Raw genomic sequence first — 10,843 nt, forward strand, 5'->3', positions numbered from 1 at the left:
TTTTTTTTTTTTTTTTTTTTTGTACCAGAGATTGAACTCAGGACCTTGTGCTTGTGAGGCAGGCAGCAGCACCACTGAGCTAAATCCCTGGCCCACTACTGCTATTTTTATATTGACTTAACTTCAGGATCTGTTAAACAATGAGAACTGATACAGAGTAGGTTAAAAAAAAAAAAAAAGAAAGAAAGTGGCCAGGGATTTAGCTCAGTGGCATCATGCCTGCCCTGTGCTAATGCAAGGTCATGAGTTTGATTCCCAGTAACAAAAAAAAAAAGGAAAGAAAAAAATAAAGAAAAGCTTGAAGAAATCTCAATTTAATCTCCCACTGGCTATGAATCACTGTATTAGTCCATTTTTGTTATTATAATAAAATATCTGAGGCTGAGCAACTTTATAAAGAGGTTTTTCTAGCTCAGAGTTCTGGAGGTTCAATGTCTTATGATAGTTTCCTTGCTGGTTTTCTGAGGTGGCACAGGGTTCCACATAGCAAAAGCCTGGTAGTATGTATGATGTCTCTTCTGGTCTTGCTCCTCCTCTTACAAAGCCATCAGAATTCAAGCATAGTGGCTTTACCTTGATTACTTGATTTAATTCTAATCCACCCCAAAAGACCACAAACACCATAGTTGAGCTAAGTCTCTACCCTTTTACTATCTCACAATGGGGAAAATAAATAATTATTTAATTTATTTATTTGTGGTGCTAGAGATTGAACCTATGACCTTGCATGTGTTAGGCAAGTAATCTACCATTCAGCTATATCCACAGCCCTGTAGTTATTTTTAAATTAACTACTTAAATGTTTATTGATTGTGATAAGAGAGCATACTGAGTATTCTGATATTTTAAAAGCACTTAGCACAGAATGTTTTAATGACTTTCAGAAATAATACAAAGAATAATTTGTGAATTTATAAAAATTATACAAGTGTTTTTCTCTAACGCTTTTATTGTAAATGCTTAATATATAGTTTATAATTATGTTTAACATTTTTCATTACCATATTTAATATAGGAAGGAGAAAAAGGAAATAGCATTCATAGTAAACCTGTGTTAAACTAGCCATATATATATATAAAACCCTTCTAACAGTCTTGTGAATTGGCACTATTTATTATTTTTACAGATTAGTAAAATTGAGACATATACTGAAACTTTAGTTTTTTTATCTACTTAATATGATTTTAACCTCTTTAAATTAAAATAGAATTGAATGACCTGAGTCCTCAAAGTCCTATAAGTATGCCAATTAAAAGTTTATCATATGCAAACTTATAAATGTGCTAAATATTATTATTAAATTTTGAGAAAATACCTTGATAAAATAATATTATGAAACAATATAATATGAAATAGGAAGGTTGGCTATATTATTATAACAATATATATATAGCTAAAAGAAGAATAAAATATAAATGGAAGATAAATTCCCTTAAGGATTAATATCTTTAAATCATTTTGTTTTATTAATAACTATACCTTTAAATTCATTTCTTTCCTTTCTTTCTTTCTTTTTTCTCTTTTTGCAGTACTGTGGATTGAACATAGGGCCTTTGCACTGAGCTGAGTCCCCAGCCCTTTTTATTTTTTATTTTCACACAAGATCTCACGAAGTTCCCAGGATGGCCTTGACTTTTTAATCCTTCTACCTCAGCCTTCTAGGTAGCTGGAATTATACACGTGTGACACTATGCCCATCTTACACCTTTAACATTTCTTATAACAAGTCTTTAATGTATACATTTTATGAAATACAACTATTATGAAGAGTCACGTGTAACTAAGATTGTCTATGACTGGAATATTTTCTGCTTGCAAATTTCCCTCTCTTGAAATACTTTCTGAAAATAACCTAAAACTAAATAATAGAAATATTCTTGGTCTACAATGTCATTCAAAAATATTCTGAAACTCCTGTTTTTCCTTAAAAAGTTCTTCAAGCAACAGGTGGCTCACAGAAAGAAATAAGAAATACTTCAGACACATTAAAAACCATCTTCCTCATAATAAGAAAAATAAATTAGAATTACAGTGTGATAATGTTTTCCTTCTAAATTGGCAAAGAAAAAATTTGATATACAACCTTGGTAATGAAGATGTGGAGAAAGTCATTTCTCTACTTTGTGTGTGTGTGTGTGTGTGTGTGTGTGTATGTGTGTGTGTGTGTGTGTGTGTGTGTTCTGGACATTCAACCCAGAGCCCTTGCCCTGAGCTATACGCTCAGCTCTTTTTAATTTTTTTTTCCATTGAGATAGGATCTCACTAAATCACTAAATTGCTCAGGCTGGGCTTGAATTTTTGATCTTGCCTCAGCCCCCCAGAATACTGGGATTAAAGGTATGTGCATCTGTGCCTGGCTTCTCAGACATTGCTGAAGTTCACATATACTTCTATAGAGAGCAATTTAGTAAAATCTTTAAAAATTATTATTCTTTAATCTAAAAATGTCACATATTCACAGATGTAAAAAAAAAATAACATAAGTGAAAAGTTTTTCCATTTCTATTAGCAAAGATTGTAAGTCACTTGCTATTTCTCAATTGGAGCTAGCTAAATGATGATCATTCATGTGATGAAAAACAGCAACCATACACATACCACTGCTAACACTACGTGCTTGGGAAGAAGGGAATGAAACGAAGGTCAAAATTTTATTATTCACACATTTGTATCTGTTTCATGTTGAGCCATCTGAATTTATAATGTTGTAAATATAAATAACAGAGTTTACCCCCTACTCCCTAAGTCCACTGTGCCTCCCTGCTCTGGTTCCCTAAGGACCTTAGAACTAAGATAGACACATCTAAGTTCACAGTACTCCTCACACAATCTACCTATATGGTGTGGACAGTCTCTGCAGAACAGTTTGACCCTGGCCTCTGGCACTCCTTTGACCCATCTCTTTTTAACATTAGCCTCCCCAAGGTCTGGGTGCCCCAGAGTACTAGATGTAAAAGAGGAGAGGGATAAAAACTTGCAGCCTGTAGTTTGAAAATACTGGTTTACTAGCATGGGTCCATGATAGAGCAGTTACTTGCCTCAGGTCACATAAGTACAGCCCCAGAATTATGTCACCTGCCTCGCAGTCTGTGGTTCTTCCCCCAATAAAACCATGACCCTTTGGGCAAAAATACACATAGATGTTAGTAAAAGTACAATAATGAAACAAGGGGCTTCTAAATATGTTGGCATGCTTCAGGATTCAATTCTTAGTCCATCTTTCTTTTTATTACTCCAGGTAGAATTTCTTCTTGAACTCCATACCTGCTTATCTAATTGTTCCCTTGACATATGTACTCGAATATTTAATGCTGTTTCAAAATTAATGTGTTAAAATTAGGCTTGATACTTATCTTCAAACCAACTCTTTCTGACAACTCTTTTCTGAGTTATTCAAATGAGTAAACTTCATGTCATCTTCTGACTCCTTTCTCTCACACTTCACATTCAATTAGAGAGCAAATGCTATTGGCTTAACTTTTAAATATATCCAGAATTTTTTGATTTTTACAATCCCCACTGTTGCCACCCTGATCCAAACTGCTATCACCTCTCATCTCAACTACTTCATGTCCTCCTTGAGTGATCTTTTGCTTTTGTTCTTGTCCCCAGCATCCTCCATACCTCCCAGAGCTGAATACACCGACTAAAGTAGATAATATTTGCCAGATTATGCCATTGTTTTCTTCAAAACTCCCCAGTGGATTCCTGTCTCACTTAGATCCAAACCCTTACTGTGACCTCCATGGCTCTTCAGGATCTGGACCACTCAGCTTTCCTATGATAATCTTACTTTAAACAATTCTACTTTTTGCTTGCTCTGCTCCAAGCATACTACTCTTTTTGCTCTTCCATGAACATGTTCAGAATGCTACTACTTTCAGTGCTATTTTCATCCATCTTTCCCTCTATCTGAGGTACATGTTTCTAACATATCTACATAGTTTTTACCCTCACTTTCTTTAGGACCTGCCTCAAAAGCTATCTTCACAGGTGGCCTTCCCAGGCCAACCTATATCAAAAATTTCAACCCTTTCTCAATGTTTTATCTCTTTTCCTTTCTTTAATTCCTATCATTATTTTAAATGTATGCATGTATGCCCACCCAGCTACCTTTGGTCAAGGTACCCAGGTTCTACCCAGGGCCTGCCCAAACACCAGCATCTTGGGCCTGCAGGCCCTAGCCAAAGGCCCGCCTTGAAAAGACCTGTGCAGTCACCAAGAGCAACAGCCAGAGGCCCACCCAGATACCATCGGTAAGTGCAAGCAGACCACAGCCAGAAGCCCACTCAAACACCAGCAATTCGGGTGCACAGCCCCCAGCCAAAGGCCCTCCCAGACAACAGCTACAGAGATAAGCAGAGAGGCATACTCAGATATCATCCCAAGTGTGCACAGGTCCCAGCCAGAACCCCACCTGGACAATAGGGCAGTGCAAGGATCCAGAAGGCCACCATTCTGAACCTAGGAATTGGTGCAGTGGTGAGCAGCATAGAAAAGGCCTCTCTAAGGCTTGCTGAGGATTGAAGCCCACTGGGCAAGCAAAAAGTCTCCTCACAAAGGCACAGCAAGCTGCATCTGTTGAACAAGAAAACATGTAAACACAACAAGTCTAAAGGGCTGGGGATTTGGCTCAGTGGTTCTGCCACCTGCCTCACAAGCGCAAGGGCCTGATTTCAATCCCCAGTGCCAAAAAAACAAAACAAAAAGCTGACAAAAAACAAGTCTCAAAATCAGACTTTCAGATCACCTAAGGCAACCCAAAGGGGCAAGGAGATGGAACAATCTGAAACTCAACCACCTGGACTCCCTGAACTGGCAACAAAAGAGGATCTGGAAAAAATGAAATAAAAAATAATTTCTCAGATAGCAACAGAAATTGTGACCATAGTGAAAGACATGATTAATAAATCTAGAGCAGACATAGATTAAAAAATAGAGGAGCTGAGGAATATGATGGAATCCCAACATAGAAAACAAATGGAATCCATAAAACAGATGCAAAGAGATACCCAGGAAATTAAAAGCTCCATTGAAAGTTTATGCTACAGAATTAGCCAATGTAAGGACAGAATTTCAGATATTTTCAATTAGTGACCAGGAAAAGAAAAATTTCTTAAAGATAGTAAGGAATCATGAGAAATCAATCCAACAGCTGCTAGATGATGCAAAGAATATCATAAGACTGATCAGAGTCAATGAAGAAATAGGAGAGGGTGCAAAAGACATTAAAAAAAAAACTGTTCACAGAAGTGATGGCAGAAAACTTCCCAAGCAAGGGAAAAGAACCTGACATACAGATAAGTAAGGTATATAGGACTCCAAATAGCCAAGATTTTTAAAAAAAATCTACACATAGGCAAATAATAGTTAAGATTCCAGAAACCCAGTAGAAGAACAAAATCCTACAATCAGTTTGAGAAAAGAAACAAATCACAGGGCCAAAGTTTTAGTTCAGTGGTTCTGCAGCCTGCCTCACAAACACAAGGACCCAAGTTTGATTTCTGGTACCAAAAAATTAATTAATTAATTAATTACTCTGGCAAAGAAACAAATCACATACAAAGGAAAGTCCATCAGAATCACAGGAGACTTCTCAACACAAACCCTCAAGGCAAGAAGAGCCTGTAGTGAAATATCTCAAGCCCTAGAGGAAAACAGCCTCTGACTCAGATTAATGTACCCGGAAAAACTATCTTTCAAAACTGATGGAGAAATAAGATACTTTCAGAACAAAGCGAATGTAAGGAACTTCATGAATACCAAAACAGCACTCCAAAAACTTTTAAACAATAACCTAGGAAAAGATAATGAGGATCACAACCCCATGAAGCCCAGCAGAATGAATCCAACAGGCAAGATAAGAAATTAAATGCAAAGGAGGAGAATCCAACAAAAACAAATGGTCATGACAAGGATAAGTCAATACCTATCAGTTATAACTATCAATATTAATGATCTCAATTCACCAATCAAAAGAAACAGACTGGCAGAATGGGTCAAGAATCAAGATCCAACAATATGCTGCATACAAGAAATACACTTAGAAATAAATAGGACACACGTATAAATACTGAATAGTTTCTCTGGTTTGAAAAACTAAAAATGTAAATCAGGTTCAAATTGTATAATTGATAATGTGAAATAGGAAAAAGGTCTAAAGGAGTAGGGGAAGTGGGAATGGAAGGGGAAAGGAAAGAAGGGGAAAAATGAGAAAAGGAAAAAATGGTAACAAATTATAAACAGGGAAGGGTGGAAGGGTGGAAGGGTGGAAGGGTGAAGGGAGGGCAATGGAATGGGAAAAAATAAGAACCAAGATATATCATGCAAAGGTATAAAATCCAAATGATGAATGCTGCTGTACTGTATACCTAAAAAGTACCAATAAACTTAATGAAAAAAAAACATCAAAAAAGAAACACACTTAATTCAAAAGAAACTCATAGACTGAGAGTTAAAGAGTGGAAAACAATACTCCATGTGACAGGAACCCCCCCCAAAAGGAGGAATAGCTATCCTATTTGCAGATCAAGTGGATTTCAAACCAACATTGATTGAGAGGGACAAAGAAGGACACTAAATCCTTGTAAAGGGAGCAATCTAAGAGGAAGAGATGGCAATCATAAACATATATGCACCAAACACAAGTGTGCCCAACTATATAAAACAAATACTAATGGATATGAAAAATAAAATAAGCACTAATACAATAGCAGTGGGAGACCTCAATACCCAATTGTAACAAATACATAGATCAACTAGACAAAAAATAAACTACAAAATACTAGGACTCAATCAAACTGTTGAATAAATAAACTTAATAGATGTTTACAGAGTGTTCCACTCTCACAAAATCAGAATACACATTATTTTCGGCTGCACACAGATCATTCTCCAAAATAGGCCACATACTTGCTCTTAGAACATGTTTAAGTAAGTGCAAAGGAAGTGAAGTTATCCTCTGTATATTATCAGACCATCGTGCAATGAAATTGGAGATCAACAGCAAAAGAAACCACAAGAATTTCATAAACACATGGAAATTGAACAACACACTACTGAATTACCAATTGGTCTCAGAGGAAATTAAAGAAGAAATTAGATAATTTCTACAATTAAATGACAATGTCAACACAAAAGATTGTAAGCTATGGGACACAATGAAAGAAGTCTCATGAGGGAAATTCATAGCAGTGAATACTCATATTAGGAAAACAGAGCGAGCTCAATTAAGCAACCTGATGCTGAACCTCAAGCCTCTAGAAAAAGAAGAGCAGGACAAAGCCAAAGTTCATACAAGGGAGGAAATTATAAAGATCAGAGCAGAAATCAGTACAATGGAGACTAAGAGAATGATACAAAAAAATCAGTGAAGCCAAGAGTTGGTTCTTTGAAAGAATAAACAAAATTGACAAACCCTTAGCCAACCTTATCAAAAAAAAAAAAAGAAAAGAAAAGGCCCAAATCCATGCACTTAGGAATGAAAAGGGTGAAATTACAATGGACCCAGCAGAAATCCAGATGATCAATACCTACTTCGAGAACCTATACCCAAAGATGGAAAACACAGAAGAAGATTTCTAGATATGCATAAATTACCAAAGTTGAATAAAGAAGACCTAAAAATTCTAAAAACCCAATATCAATCAATGAAATTAAAAATGTAATTAAAAACTTACCAACAAAGAAAAGTCCAGATCCTGATGGCTTCACTGCTGAATACTACAACATTTAGAGAAGAATTTATTTTTCTCTACTATTTAAATTCCTCAATGAAATGGAAAGGGAAGCAATATTCCTGAATTCATTCCTGGAATCAAGCATCACCTTGATCCCCAAAGCAGAGGAACACCCAACTAAAAAAGACAACTATAGGCCTATCTCACTAATGGGCATAGATGCAAAAATCCTCAATAAGGTACTGGCAAATAGGGTGCAAGAAGATCATATACACTCACCAAGTGGGATTCATCCCTGGGAAATAGGGATGATTCAATATATGCAAATCAATAATTGTAATGTACTATATTAATAGAGCCGAGGACAAAAAAATATGATCATCTCAATATATGCAGAAAAAGCATTGGATAAAATGCAACAAGCATTTATGATAAAAACCCTTCAAAAAAATTGGAACAGACAGTCTCTACCTCAATCTGATAAAAGTCACCTATGAAAAACCAACAGACAGGGCCAGGGATGTAGCTCAGTGGTTCCGTTGCCTGCCTTGCAAGCACAAGGACCCAAGTTTGATCACCAATACCAAAAAAAAAAAAAAAGGAAAAGAAAAACCAACAGCCAATATCATGGTCAAAAACTAAAATCCTCACACTAAAATCAGGAACAAAACAAGGATGTCCACTATCACCACTCCTGTTCAACATAGTTTTGGAAACATTAGCCACAGCAATTAGACAAGGGAAAGAAAAAAAAAGGAATTGATAGGAAATTGAGAAGTTAAATTGTCATTTTTTATAGATGACATAATACTTTATATAAAAGACCCCAAGAATTCCATTAAAAGTCTTCTAGATTTAATAACCAGATTCAGTAGAGTAGCTGAATACAAGGTCAACACAGTAAAATCAATAGCTTTCCTGTACACAAACAACAGACTCACTGAAAGAGGAACTAGAGAAAACTCCTTTCACAATAGCATCCAAAAAAATGAATTAGGTGGGCATCAATCTAAAGAAAGAAATCAAAGACCACTACTCTGAAAATTATAGCACTCTGAAAGAAGTCAAAGAGGATATCAGAAAATGGAAAGATATACCTTGCTCCTGTGTAGGAAGAACCAATATAGTGAAACTTCCAAAACTACTATATAGATTCAATGCAATCCCAACTGAAATTTCAACAGCATATGTCACAGACCTTGCAAAAATAATCCAAAAATTCATTTGGAATAAGAAGAGACCTAGAATAGCAAAAGCAAATTAATTCTAGGCAATAAAGACAATGTAGTGGGTATCACAATCCCCAACTTGAAACTATACTACAAAGCTAATGTGATAAAAACAGCATGGTACTGGCAAAGAAACAGACACATGGACCAGTGGAACAGATTAGAAGATGCAGAAACAACTCCAGATACTCTCAAGAGCCTCATCTTTGGCAAAGGATCCAAACACACTCACTGGAGAAAAGTTAGCCTCTTTAATAAATGGTTCTGGAAAAACTGGATTTCAACTTGCCAAAGACCTATATCTTTCACCATGCACTAAACTAAGATCAAAATAGATTAAAGATCTAAATATTAAAACAGAAACACTAAATCAGCTGGAAGAGAGGTTAGGTAAAAGTCTTGATGACATTGTGGTATGAGAATATTTCATGAACAAAACCTCAGATGCCCATGAACTAGCACAAAGAATCAACAACTGGGATCTCTTCTTACTAAAAAGCTTCTGCACAGCAAAAGAAACCACCAACAGTGTGAAGAGGTGACCTACAATGTGGGGAAAAAATTTTACCAGCTGTTCCACAGATAAAGCTCTACTGTCAAGAATATAAAAGAATTTAAAAATCAGACCTCCCAAATTTAAAGACCCACTCCAAAAATGGGCATCTGAAATGAACAGACATTTCTCAAAGAAGGAGAAATAGCATATAAACATGAAAAAGTGTTCACCATCACTGTTCATTTGAGAGATGCAAATGAAACAGCGCTGAGATTCCACCTCACCCCAGAAAGAATGGCTGCTATCAAGAAATCAATCAACAACAAATGCTGTCAGCGTTGTGTGGAAAGAGGAACACTTCTTCACTGTTGGTCGGACTGTAGACTGGTGCAACCACTGTGAAAATCAATATGGAGTTACCTCAAGAAACTCGGATTAGAGGTCCTATTTGACCCAGTTATTTGCTTGCTGGGTATCTTCCCAAAAGAAAAGAATGATAGGACAACTATACCCATGTTCATAGCCACACAGTGTGTAATAGCTAAAGCTTGGAAACACCCCAAGTGCCCATAAACTGGGGACTGGATAAAGAAAATATGTTTTTTTAAAAAAATAAAATGGAAGTCAGGCATGGTGGTGCACACCTGTAATCCCAGCACTTGGGAAGCTGAGGCAGGAGGATCGCTGTGAGTTGCAGACCAGCCTGGGCTACATAGTGAGTTCCAGGTCAGTCTCAACTACATAGTGAGACCCTGTCTCAAAAAACAAAATAAATAAATAAATAAAATAAAATGGAGTACTACTACAGCCATAAAGAATGAGAAACTAGAGACATTTATAGCTAAATGAATGCACATTGAGGCTATACTGAAGTGAAATAAATAGAACACACTTGTGTAAATAGTTTCTCTGGTGTAAGGAACTGGAAGAGTAAATGAGGACCAAAATATATAATATATAATGTAAAATAGGAAGGTCCAAAAGGGAAGGGGAATGAGGGAGGGGGTTGGGGGAAAGGAAAGAAGGAAAGGAAAAAATATGAGAGAAGGAAAAAATGGAAACAAAGTTTTTGTAAATAGGGAGGGGTAGAAAGGTGAAAGGAAGAAGGGAAATGGGGAACAAACAAGAACCTAGATATATTATGTACAGCTACAAATTCCTAGTGATGAATATGACCATATTGTTAACCTAAAATGTACCAATAAAATTAAATTTAAGAAGTACATATTAAATATATATGTATATATCTATTTATCTTGTTTATTTTCTGTTTTCTTCCACTATGACACATATGTAGTGACAGCAAGTCTTTCTATATTTTTATTGTCTCTATGAAAGTACTTATAAATGCACTTAGAACATAGTTGGTGCTCAATAAATATTTGTTGATTGAACGAATGAAAGGGTGACATGAAATGAAGTTGGAGAGACTGTTATG

At 36.0% G+C, this 10,843-nt stretch overlaps 1 pseudogene; it reads right to left on the reverse strand.

Annotated features, from left to right (window-relative positions):
- The window catches only part of LOC104852637, a 7,676-nt pseudogene extending 3,218 nt beyond the window's left edge, over window positions 1-4,458 (reverse strand).
- Between the last annotated feature and the right edge of the window lie 6,385 nt (window positions 4,459-10,843).

Source organism: Fukomys damarensis, unplaced genomic scaffold, assembly GCF_012274545.1.
Source record: "Fukomys damarensis isolate Sample0158 unplaced genomic scaffold, DMR_v1.0_HiC HiC_scaffold_23, whole genome shotgun sequence".
NCBI classification, from domain to species: Eukaryota; Metazoa; Chordata; class Mammalia; order Rodentia; family Bathyergidae; genus Fukomys; species Fukomys damarensis.